Source organism: Alligator mississippiensis, chromosome 13 (assembly GCF_030867095.1).
Source record: "Alligator mississippiensis isolate rAllMis1 chromosome 13, rAllMis1, whole genome shotgun sequence".
NCBI lineage: Eukaryota > Metazoa > Chordata > Crocodylia > Alligatoridae > Alligator > Alligator mississippiensis.
In genome coordinates, this window is record NC_081836.1 from 59,777,288 (window position 1) to 59,789,430 (window position 12,143).

Consider the following 12,143-nt stretch of genomic DNA (forward strand, 5'->3'; position numbering starts at 1 on the left):
CCCCCCTCCCGCAGTGCCCGGCGTGAGCCACCGGGGGCAGCACCGAGCGCGCTCTCCTTCGAACCCTGGTGCGGCGGGGGGGCGGGGACCTTGGGTTTGTAACCCGCGTGGGAGCGGGGCACGTGCGGGGTGCGCGGTGCCGCAGCCCGGGAGCCGCGGAGCCGGTGCAGGCGGGACGCTGCCCCGCGCCGCCTGCGTCTGGCCCCGCTGCTCGTCGCCGCTGTCCTGGGGCGCCCGGCCCGGCGTCGTTCCGCAGCGGCAGGGGCAGGACCCGGGGGTGTCTGTGGAGGTTGTGTCCTGTGTGGAAACGTGAGTTGGGAACCTTTTTCTGGCAGTGCGGTGATTTTGTGGGTGGGAAGTTGGTCATTTAGTGTGGTGATTTGGGGCGTTTCTGTGGAAATGTTTGGGGAAATATGGAGATTTGGGGGAAATCTGGGGATTTGGGACCTTTTTTCTGGATGTATGTGGAAATGTGTTTTTTGCTGTGGGAAACTGGGAATTGTGTGTGATGATAGCTCCTTTCCTTGAAAACACAGTGGCTCTGTATTTAAAGCTGGTTACTCTAGTAGTTGGTAGAAATGTGTTTAGAGAGATGGTGTGGTAATTTTAGGGTGAGTTGGGAGGGTTTTTAGGGGACTGGTTTGTTGTGGGATGTGTGGGAAAATTGCGTGGCAATTGGGCAAGCATATGGAAATACGGTCAGGTTGTGTCAGGGAAATTTTCTGGGGATTTGGAAACCTTTTTTGTAGGAATGTGTATAGATAAGTGATGATATTTGTGTAGTGATTTGGGTACCCTTAATGGAAATGTGCTGGGTCAGCCCACGGCGGTCGTCTTATCCACTGCAGCGCGGTTAACGGCGTGTGCGTTTTCACTCGTGTGAAACGGTCTAACGTGGGTGTGCCCTTTCTCTGAGGCTCTCCTCATGCACCTGTCCTTGGCACCAGCATATCAGTGGTGAGCTGCAGTGTGACAGAAGTGTTACTTGGGGCAGAAGGGCCCCCAGGAGCTGTCATGTCTGCAAGGGTCATTCTGGGTACCGAGACGGGTGTGGCGGTCCCTTGGAAACAGCCAAAGCACCACAGGTGAGTACGTGTTCCTGCTTCGACACGCCAAGCGGACAGAACGCACCAGCAGTTGCCTAGGCTTCTGCCTGGAGGCACGTCATTCACGTGCCCTGCTCCAACGGGAACACCTCCACTGACTGCAGCTCTTGCCTCCAACTGCTTGTAGCACCCTCAAAAAGCAATGGCTTGCCCCTTGACTTGCAGAATACTGGGGGCCCAGACCCCACAGACTTTGTATTCTCTTCCCCTGTGCCTGGGGGAGGTGTTGAGCCCTTTGATCTCTGCAGTCTTCAGCACTTGTTAGCCACTCCTCCTTATGTGCGCAACACCCAGCCCCTGTGACCTTGTCCTACCTGACAGCCTCTGTCCGCCTCTCCTAGTCTCATCCTTCCTCGGAAGGCTTCCCATGAAATCCCGTCTTCTGTCCCAGTGTGCAGCAGGCCTGCACCAATGTTTTCCAGCTTGCTTTAGAGAGTTGTAGGGTAGGGGTGGTGCTTCCTTGCCCCCTGCTGTTTGCTTCTGTCAGCTTTAAGGTGTTTATGTATTTCAGTTGTCCTTTTCTCCCCTCCTCTGTGGTGCCTGTGTCTTGCGCATATGCAGGATGTTGGCGTAAGGCAGGGGCCGGCAGCTCTTTGGGCCTGTGGGCCACGGAGGCGGTACTGGGGAGGTGACGTGGGCCGGTCAGCGATGCCAATCCCGAATAGCCCAGGTCCCGCGTGCCCTACGGCTCCTCCCCGTACTGCCAACAGTGCCCAGCGTAAGCCCCGACCCCCAGCCCGCCCTGCACCTTCTCTGGACTCCCTGGACAAAGTTGACCAGATGGAACCTGTGTGCATAACCCTGGCCCGCTGTGCCCCTGCTCCAGACAACCCGTGCACACTGAGCAGCGGCAGTAACTGTTGCTCGACATGGCGGAAACATGACTCCTCCTCGTCACGGTGGCCGGTCCCTTCTTCCTGCGGCTGTGCAGAGTCTACACGTGGGCTGCCCTGGGGCTTGTCTCCACTGCCATCGCTGCTGCTTCCGGGCCGTGCGGCAGGGCCGTGACGGCTGTGCAAAGGAACCGTAGGGCAGCCCAGCCTCAGGCTCGTAGCGGTTGCAGCCAGAAGAGCCTGGTAGCTGTGAAAGGTGTGGGGCCACTTGTCCCTTGTGCCGAGCACGAGCTTGCGTTCACCTCTGGCAGCTACGGCCGCTGCTCAGCGTGGGTGGGCACACGTAGAGGAGGCGCCGTGCAGTTTGGGGTTTGGGCCGTGTGCACAGGTTCTGGCTGGGCTGGTGCTCGTCCACTCTGCCCGGCCTAGTCCTGAGCGGGCACTGGCTGGATGGAGTTGGAGCTGTGCGTGTGGGTCCCTGCCAGTAGCTTGGGTTTGGGGCAGTGGCGGCAGAAACTGAAAGCAGCTTTCTTTGCCTGCGCAGCCTGGGGAGGCAGTTCAGGCGCACCCCGCTGCATGCCCAGAGGCAGCGGGATGCACCAGAGGCTAGACAGTGATTGGGCAAGACAGGATTGAGGTACCTGCCAAGGGGCAGACTGAGTCCCTCCATGGGCCACATCTGCCCATGCTACTCATGGTGTTTCATATGGAACAGGTTTTAGGAGCAGAGTATCTGGAAGGAGGACTACTGTTGTAAAACTGTCCGTCTCCCTGCAGCTGTCTCCCCACACCACGGATTTGTGGCGCTGAGCAGCCATAATATGCTGGTGCCCTGCCCATGGCGTTTTCCCTCCCCCCCTCAAGGCCAGTGCCCCTCGCTCCCCTTTTCTATGCTGATGCTGAAACCTGTCTAGAGAGCAGGTTGCAAAGCACCACACTTTCATTTTTTAAGCAGAAAAAGAAATTAAAAAACCTGTTGTTGTTCAGGAAGCACCGCAGGACATCAATTCAACTTCAGGGGAGTTTGAGATGTGTGGTATACAGATTCTCACCTGTGCAGGAGGGAGGAGGAGGCTAACAGCAGATTGTCTCCACTTTGCAAATGTCTTTTAAAGCTTTCCTCTGTTCACATCGAATGTTTACGTGTGGTTTTTGCTTTGTTTTTTAAATGGATATTCCGATACGTGTCAAGCAGATTGGCGTCACTGGAAGTTTGGGAATGGGAGCGAATCCGTTTTCCCGCGGACTTGGGAGATGTCAATGAGCGGGGGCCCGTGTCCTTGGAAAAAATACAACTCCGGAAGGGAAGAGCACTGCTCATCTCTTTCCCTGCCCACCTGGGAATGCTCCTTGTCCTGTTTTGTTTCTTTTACTCTGCTGTCTAGACCGATTTTTAATTTACAAAGGTTCACAAAACCAAAAATCAGTTGGTGTTTTAAGCTGCTTTTTTCCCACCTTTTCAGGAAGCAGTTACTCATCTTTGGTCTTGTCTGGTATTGAAGGCTGGAGAAACAGATTCTTATTGTACTTTCTCAGGCCATTACTTGTGATGTAAATGCAGGCTTATTACTTGTTAACTGTTACAAAGAGCATCTTCATCTCGCACGGGAGGTATGTGGTCCCACTAGGGACCTCTTACTGGACTCGGTGCTGGGTACAGGGGATGACCTGGTAGGGGGTCGACTGACACAAGGTAACCTAGGGGACAGTGACCCTCCATTGATTGGATTCACTATCTGGCACTGGGTGGGAAAGATAACCAGTAGGGTAGGAGTGCTAGACTTCAGTGTGGTCAGGAGATTAGTTAGTGAGGCGCTGAAGAACAGGAGCATTGGTGAGATTGGAGTCCAGGAAGGGCAGTTGTTCCTAAAGGGAGCAATCCTACAGATGTAGAAGAAGATGATCCCATTGCACAGGAGAGGGGAAAAAGGGGCCAAGAAACCCTCTTGGCTGAACAGGGAAATGCAGGAAAACCTAGGGGCAAAAAAGAGGCATATAGATGGTGGAAGCATGTGAGATCTATCAAGGTGGAGTATACCTACTTGGCCCGCACTTGCAGGGGGGCAGTTAGAAAGGGTCAAGCAGAAATGGAACTTGGGCTGGCAACAAAAATAAAAAACAACTAAAAAGTCTTTCTTTAGGTGTATAAGGAGTAAAAAGAAGGTGCGTGGTAGCACAGGAACCCTACAGGACAAACTAGGGCAAATAGTGATAGGTGGGGTGGGCAGGGCAAGGCTGAGCTCTTCAGTGAGTTTTTTGCTTCTGTATTCCTGAACATGGATCAGTACAGATCTCCCAGTTGGATGCTAGACAGGCATAAAAGGGACACCAGCCCACCAAGTGTTTGTGCCAACTTGGTGAAGAGGCACTTGGAAAGTCTGGATGTGTTTAAGCCAGCAGAGCCACGTGACCTTCATCCAAGGGTGCCGAAGGATTTGGCAGCATCGTAGGAGAGCCCCGGCATGGCTGTTTGAGCACTCGTGGCACTCGGGTCAGGTCCCAGAGGGCTGGAAAAGGGCCAATGCGGTTCCTATCTTTAAGAAGGGAAAGGAGGAGCCGGGTAACTAGACACCAGTTAGTCTCACTTCTATTCTGAGGAAAACCTTTGAAAACATTAAGGATCAATTTTGTGGGAGTCCTGGAAAGTGGGGGGATGCTGAAGGTCAGTGAGCACATATTCATAACAGGTAGATCCTGCCTGACTAACCTTGTTTCTTTTTATGACCAGGTCACAGAATGCTTAGACACAGGACTTGAGGTAGATGTCATCTACTTGCATTTTAAGAAGGCCTTCAACATGGTATCTCATTCTGATGTCATTAATAAACTGAGCCGCTGTCACGCAGATGATTACACAATCAGGTGGCAAAATGGCTCAGTGTCATACCTAGAGAAGTTGGTATCAACCTGGAAAGATGTGAGCAGTGGAGTCTGACAAGGCTCGGTCCTTGGACCTGTGCTGTTTAATGTCTTCATCAGTCACTTGGATGAGGGTGTGGAAAGCACTCTGTCCAAATATGCAGATGATACCAAATTTATGGGTAATGTTAACATGCTAAAGCAGAGGTCCTCAAACTGCGGTCTCTGGACCAGCGCTGGTCCACAAGCTCCATGTAGGTGGTCCTCAGAAAGGTTGCAGAACAATTGAGAATCTCTGCATTTGGCCCTGCAGTTGATTATTTTTTTTCCGGCGACGGAGATTAAGCGGTCTGCCGAGACCCTCGGCAATTTTCAAGCGGTCCACGCAAAACAAAGTTTGACAGCCAGTGCACTAGAGGGTTGGGACCAAATCTGTGGGGACCTGGACAGGTTGGAAAAATGGGCAGACCAGAATAGGATGCAGTTGAACAAAGACAAGCGCAAAGTGCTGCACCTAGGGAGAAGGAATCATCGGCACGCTTACAGGCTGCGAGAGGGCTTTCTCGGCATCAGAGCAGCGGAAAGGGATCTCGGAGTCATTGGTGACACCGAGACGAAAGTGAGTTGTCAACGTGACAAAGCGATTGGTAAAGCTAACCGTATTTTATCGTGCGTTCGCAGGTGCGGGATAAACGGGTCTAGGGAGGTGATACTTACCCTCTATGCGACATTGGTCAAGCTGCAGTCGGAGTACTCTGTCCGGTTTTGGATGCCACACTTCAAGAGGGATGCGGACAACCTTGTGAGAGTTCAGAGGAGGGCAAAAGTATATCTATTATAGAAAATAACATACAGTATATTTAGTGACATCAATTGCCACAATGCTAGCTAAAGATAAACCTATGATATACCGTATAGGGATCATTTATGTATGGTCTGTTAGCTTCTTTTAGGCCTTGTGCTTTGTTTAATTGTGTTTGATGGTTTCCTTTACTTGCTGCCCAAGTTAGTTGTCACAACTGCAAAGGTTCACGCTGCGGTTACTCAGAACAAAGCCTTGGCCCTTGCGCTTAACAGCATAAGTGCGGCTCAGCCTAGGCACCTTGCAAATGGCCGAGGCTGGCAGCAGGGTCATCTTATCGCTGTTTGTGCTGGGGTTAACAGCGTGAGCATTTTACCTTGCGTGAAAGCGTCTGATGTGCGTCTGCCCTTTCTCACAGGCTAGTCCTTGCGCTCCTGTCCTTGGAACCAGCTTATCGGCGAGGAGGCGCAGCGTGACATTCGGCACCAAAAGGCCCGGAGTAGAAGGGCCCCCGACGTCTGTCGCATCCGCAGCGGGTCCCTGCGCAAGCCACTGAGAAACAAGCGTTTGGGGCCCGCACCGGTCTCTCGGAAACATCCGAGCCAGCCCTGGCAGCAGGTGCCTGCGCGTTCCCGCCTCGGACGCGGTCAGGGAACGCAGCACTCCAGCAGTTGCCTCGGCTTCTGACCGGACACACGTCGTTCGCTCGCAAGCATCCAAAGCTAACACCTCCAGCGGCTGCAGCTGTTGCTTCCCAACTACTAGGAGAGCCTTGCAAAAGCAATGGCCTGCCCCTGGGCCAGGCTGATACTAGTGGCTCAGACCCAGAGACTTGCTGCTGTACCTCTCGGTGTCTGGATTAGGTGTCGAGCACTTGGAACTCTGGCAGCTTCAGCACATATTAACCTCTCGTCCTCCTGTGGCCAACACCACGGAGCCCGTGACCCTAATGTTTCTGTCAGCCTCTGTCTCACCCTTCCCCTGAAGGCCTCCCATGAAATCCCTTGTCCCATCACAGTCTGCAGGTTGGCTCCACCGGTATTTCCCAGCCGCACGTGGAGAGTTGCAAGGGAGGTGGGGAAGAGAGTTTTATGCCTGCATACTCTTTACTTGTTTCAGCCTGAAGCTGTTTGTCTCAGGGCCCTTTTTTCCCCTCTCTCCTCCTCTGTCTGTGCTTCTGCTGCGTAGCCACTGCCTCCTTTGTACGTGGGAAGGTGATGTAAGGGGGTGCACAGTTGCCCTTAAGAAGGAGCAATTTTTCTATGGAGTTAAGCTGAAACTGCTGTACAGAGCGCCTTGCAAAGTGCCTCCAGGTCTGCAGCAGTAGAAGGTGTATGGGGTAAGGCACAGAGGTGAGGGAATCGCACTGTGTTGTCCTCTGTGAGCTTCCTGGGAAACACTTGGGGGGGTGCGGTTCATGTAGGTGCCTGGGCAGTGCAACCATTTTTCTTTCATGCCCATGGGGTGTGGGTGCAGGTTTCCCCCTGGGTGACATAACACTGCCTGTGCAGGCCCAGTCACCTGAGCGTAGAGACAGGGGAGGACTTTATGGTATTGTTGGGTTTGAACTACAAAGGAGCAGGGACCAGGATGCACGGGTGTTGGAGATGTGTTCCAGACCAGGTGAGGGCTGCATGCAGGTCTGTGGCAGCGTCCTAGTGCAAGGCAGGGAACTGGGGGGGGGGGTCCCTGTGCTTCTGGCTAGTGCGGGAGGAGCCTGGTGCTGGGGGTGCTCTGTGCTGCTGCCCACCAGCCCGTGCTTGTGGGATGCTTTGGTGCCCCTGACTCCCAGCCTGCAGCCTCTGCTTGTCTTCTGTTGCCCTCACTCCTGACCCGCAGCCTTGTCCCCACGGAAAAGATCAGTCCCAAATGCAACTCAGGTGGGTGAACAGGTGATCCAGGGCTGGGTTTGGTGGGGGAGCGGGGCAACGCGTCCCCTAAGTGCACGGTGGCATGCGGTTGTGTCCCTCACTGGTGCTGTGTGGGCTGGGGATGTGGTCCCACTGTTCCCGAAAGCAACGGGTTGCACCTGTTGGGCTGCAGAGGCCCCGGGGCGAGGGCAGCAGGGAGGGAGCCCGAGTCTGCAGTGGGCAGCCTGCCCCTGCCCTGCACACAGGATTGTGGGCACGGGTTCCCGCTGCCCCTCGGGAATGCGCACAGCTGTGGGGAACCCCCCCACTGTAGTGCGCAGGTTTGTTATTACCCTGAAATAGAATAGTTTTCTGATAGCATACTGTTAAGTTTACAATAATTTGGATTATTAAGAAGTATTAGCTTTACAGCTGAATACAAGGCATGACCTGTGGCCTAGCAATGCCGCTGACCACAAGGCAGAATGATAGCTAGGCCTTTGCTTGTGTCATGTAATCATTTTAACTGTACCAAGCATTTTCTGAGTTAAAAAGTGAATCTGTGTCTCTGTGCAAAAAAAGTCAGCTACAGCAAGAAGTAAGATAAGACAGAGAAACCATTGTTCTGGGCACGCTAGTTGCGTCCTTGAGAAGTATCTACTACTGTGTAAGGTTTTGCTAATGGTACTGTTACTTACGTTTTAGCTTTTAAAAGTGCTAGTTCAGTTTAATAGAAATATGCTGTTACAAAGATTTGTAGAGCACCGCCCCAAGTATTGCTTTTTGTTAACCATATAGTCTTGCTTTGTTGTAAGAAGTATAAAAGATCGCCTCACCCTTGAGGGGGGGCCACTTTGCCTTTTGCTGGCTTGATGGTCTTTGCTCGTTGTCTGTCAATCAAATTACAGCTAGACCACGGACCTTAGGGAGGTTTCTCCCACCACACCACCCAGCCTGAGCCCGCAGCAGGCAGGCAGTGGGTGGGGGGAGCTGGGCTTTGGTCTGCTGCAGCAGCTGCTGTCTCCTGCAGGGCAGGGCGCCGTGGACACGGGTCCCTGGCCCCATAGTGCTGGCAGCTGAGGGCCCCCTCTGGTAGAGCTGGGGGGGGGAGGGGGGAGTTGAGGGGCCTTTCATTTTAATCAGGCATTCTGGTGTTTTTATTTGAGAATTAGTGGGGTTATTTATCAGAGACTTTTGCCTTTTTTTTTTTTTTAATCTGGGAAAAGCAGGATGCCTCGTCATTAGAGCAGCACGTGGGAGCCAGGGCCTGCAGCGTTATCAGGCGTGGGGTGGACACGCGGTTCCCGGTGTCAGTCAGAGCCCGGTGGGTGGCGGGCACGCTCCGCAGCAGCACCCGGGCTCCGGCGCTGCCGTGCGCTCTGGACACGAGGGGCAGCTCTGAGCCGGCACGTGTGGGGCCGTCTGCAAGGCTGGCTCGGGGCAGAGCAGACCGGGGTGCTGTGCGCGGCCCTCGGGGCTGTCAGGCAGCCGCTTGCCCAGCGGAGGCATCAGCGCTGCAGGCGGGATCCCCCATGGCCACGGGCGGGGAGGGCGGGTGTTCTGTGCGCGGTGCCGCAGCTCGGCCCCTTCCTCCTCGAGCTGGTGCTGGCGGGACGCTGCTCCGCCCCGCTCCGCTTGGCCCTGGGCGCGCTGCTCGCCCCGCGCCCCCCGCACGGGGTCGGAGCCGCCGCTCTCCTGGGGCGCCTGGTGCGGCCTCGTTGCGCGGCGGGGCAGCGCGGTGCGGGCGGGCAGGCCCCGGCGCCGGACGGACCCGGGGGAGGGGGTGTCTCGGTCGTGTTGGGCGGGCGGGGGTGGAAATGTGCCCGTGAGCAGTGGCGTGGAGCTGTGTGAGCGCCGGGTGGTTTTCATGTTGCCCGTTTTGTGTGGGGGGCTTGGGAAACATTTTTTGTGGCAGTGTGATGATCTTTTTGGTGGGAAGTTGGTCATTTAGTGTGGCGATTTGGAGGTGTTTTGTGGAAGTGTGAAATATGGTGGTATTGGGAGAAGTGTGTGAGGAGTTGGGACCTGTATTTGGAAATTGTGGAAATGTGACTGGGGGGGAATTTATTTGGTCATGGTGTGTGGTGATATAGTGCCTTGTTTGGAAATACTGCTATTTTTTGTGGAAACGTGATGGTTTGGGAACTTTGTGGAAATGTGTGTGGAAATCTGGTGATTTTGTGTGGAAGTGGTGTGGTAATTTTAGGGTGATTTGGGAACTTTGTGCGACTGGCGTGTTGTGGGACCTGTGGCAAATTGTATGGAGATTGGTTCACTGTATGGAAATACGGCTGTGTTGTGTGAGGGGAAATGGTCTGGGGATTTGGAAACCCTTTTTGTGGGCTCGTGTGTGGGCTTGTGGTGGTTTGCGTGTGGAAAACCGGACATCTTTTGTGGCGAGTTGGAGGCGTTTTTGTGGAAATATTTGGAGATATTTTGTGACGTCGGGAGAGGTCTGTGGGGATTTGGGACGTTTATTGGGGGAGTGTGTGGAAGTGTTAAAATGTTGTGAAAACCTGGTGATGGTGTGTGGTACTAAAGGACCTTGTTTCTTGGAAAATGTGACTTTTGTGTGGAAAACTGGTGATTTAGGAACTCTGTGGAGATGTCTGTGGAAATGTGGCGATTATGCCAGTGGAAAATGGTGTGGTAGTTTTAGGGTAATTTGGGAACTGTTTGTGTAACTGATGTTCGTGGGAGCTGTGGAAATGTGTGTGCATGGGAATATGGTTATGATGCGTGGAGGAAACGGTGTGGGGATTTGGAAACCTTTTTTGAGGGCATGTGGTGACTTTTGTGTGGAAAACAGTTTGTTCTGTGTGGTGATTTGAGAACCCCCTTTTTATCTGGAAGTGCTGATTTGTTTGGTGGGAGGCGAGTCATTTTGTGGTAATTTGGTGATGCGTTGGTGGAAAGGTGTGGGGAAACATGGTATTGGGAGAATTCTGTGGGGACTGGGGAGCGTGTCTGTGGAAATGTGCTTTTTTGTGGAAGACATGATGGTGTGTGGTGAAAAAGGATTTGTTGTGGAAAAGTGATTTTTTTTTTTTTTTTTTGCGTGGAAAACTGGTGATCTGGCAGGTGTATGTGGAAATGTGAGTGGAAATATCTGGTGATTTCTTGTGTGTGGAAAATGGCCTGGTAATAAATATTAGGATGATTTAGGAACCGTTTTTGTGGAACTTGTGTGTTGTGGGACGTGTGGAATAGTTTGTGGTGACTGGGTAAGCGTGGAAATATGCTTGCGTTGTGTGAGGGAAATAGTGGGCAGGGGTTGGAAACACTTTTGCGGGCGTGTGTGCACCTGTGTTTGGACACGTGGTGGTTTCCATGTCAAAAACTGGCCCTGATTTTAAAACCTTTTTTCTGGCAGTGTAGTAGGGTGTTTTGTTTTGTGTTTTGGGTGGGAGGTTGGTCATTTTGTGTTGCGATATGGAAGTCTTTTTGCAGAAGCGTTTGGGGATATGTGGTGGTATTGGGAGAGTTCTGTGGTGCTTTGGGAACTTTTTCCTGGAAATGTTTGGAAATGTGATTTTTGTGGTGGAATTTAGGACCTTGTGGTATATAGGACATTTGTTTGGAACTATAGGGGTTTTGCGTGGAAATATGGTAATTTAATTTTTAGAAAATGGTGTGGTAACTTTAGGGTGATTTGGGAACTGTTTTGTGCGACCTGTGGAAAATTGTGTGGCGCTGGGGTAAGCATATGGAAATATGGTTATGTTCCATGAGGGAAAATGCATGGTGATTTGGAAACCCTTTTTGTAGTAGTGTGTGTAGAAAAGCGTGATTTTTGTGTGTGTGTGTGTGTGTGTGTGTGTGTGTGTGTGTGTGTGTTTGTGTGTGTGTGGTCATTTGATAAGTCTGAACGGGAATGTGCTGGGCTGGCCCACGGGGGTCATTTCATCCGCTGCGGTGCGGTTAATGGTGCGTGTCTTCTCACTCCAATGAAACGGTCTAACGTGGGTCTTCCCTTTCTTTCCAACCGCTCCTTGTGCACCTGTTCATGGAAGCAGTGTCAGCGACGAGCTGCAGCGTGAAAGAAGTGAGACTTGGAAATATCCAAGGCACCACGGGTAACAGGTGAGTATGAGTTTCTGCCTTAAACACTCTCATCGGGCAAAATGCACCCGCAGCTGCTTAGGCTTCTACCTGGAGGTGCATCATCTGCGTGTCGTGCTCCTATGGTAACACCTCCACTGACTGCAGCTCTTGCCTCTAACTGCTGGTAGCACCCTCCAAAAGCAATGACCTGCCCCTTGGCTCGCAGGATCCCGGTGGCCCAGACCCCACAGCCTTTGTATTCTCCCTTCCTGTGCCAGGATGAGGTGTTGAGCACTTCGATGTCTGCAGGCTTCAGCACTTGTTAGCCACTGAACCTTATGTGCCCAGTATCCAGGCCCTGTGACCTTGTCCTACCTGACAGCCTCTGCCAGCCTCTCCTAGTCTCATTCTTCCTCGGAAGGCTTCCCATGAAATCCCTTGTCCTGTCCCAGTCTGCAGCAGGCCTGCACCACTTTTTTCAACTTCCTTTCGAGAGTTGTAGGGGAAGTGGGGAGAGTACTCCTTTGCCCCCCGCTCTTTGCTTCTCTCAGCTTTAAGTTTTCTGTTTGTTTCCTAGTCCCTCTTCCTCTGGCTGTGCAGCAGTAGCATTGTCTCCTATATATGGTGGACATTGGTGTCAGCCAGGGGT

At 52.9% G+C, this 12,143-nt stretch overlaps 1 long non-coding RNA gene across 4 annotated transcripts in view; it reads left to right on the forward strand.

Annotated features, from left to right (window-relative positions):
* The first annotated feature begins 294 nt into the window (after positions 1 to 294).
* LOC132244618 (uncharacterized) overlaps positions 295 to 12,143 on the forward strand; it is a 55,045-nt gene continuing 43,196 nt past the window's right edge. Inside the window, exons 1-2 of one of the 4 annotated variants that reach the window (XR_009456244.1) lie at positions 295 to 309; positions 11,467 to 11,533. This is a non-coding gene — a long non-coding RNA (uncharacterized LOC132244618). Of the gene's footprint in view, positions 310 to 11,458; positions 11,534 to 12,143 lie in introns of those variants that run through there. The other 3 variants (XR_009456243.1, XR_009456246.1, XR_009456248.1) reach the window with 3 other exon arrangements.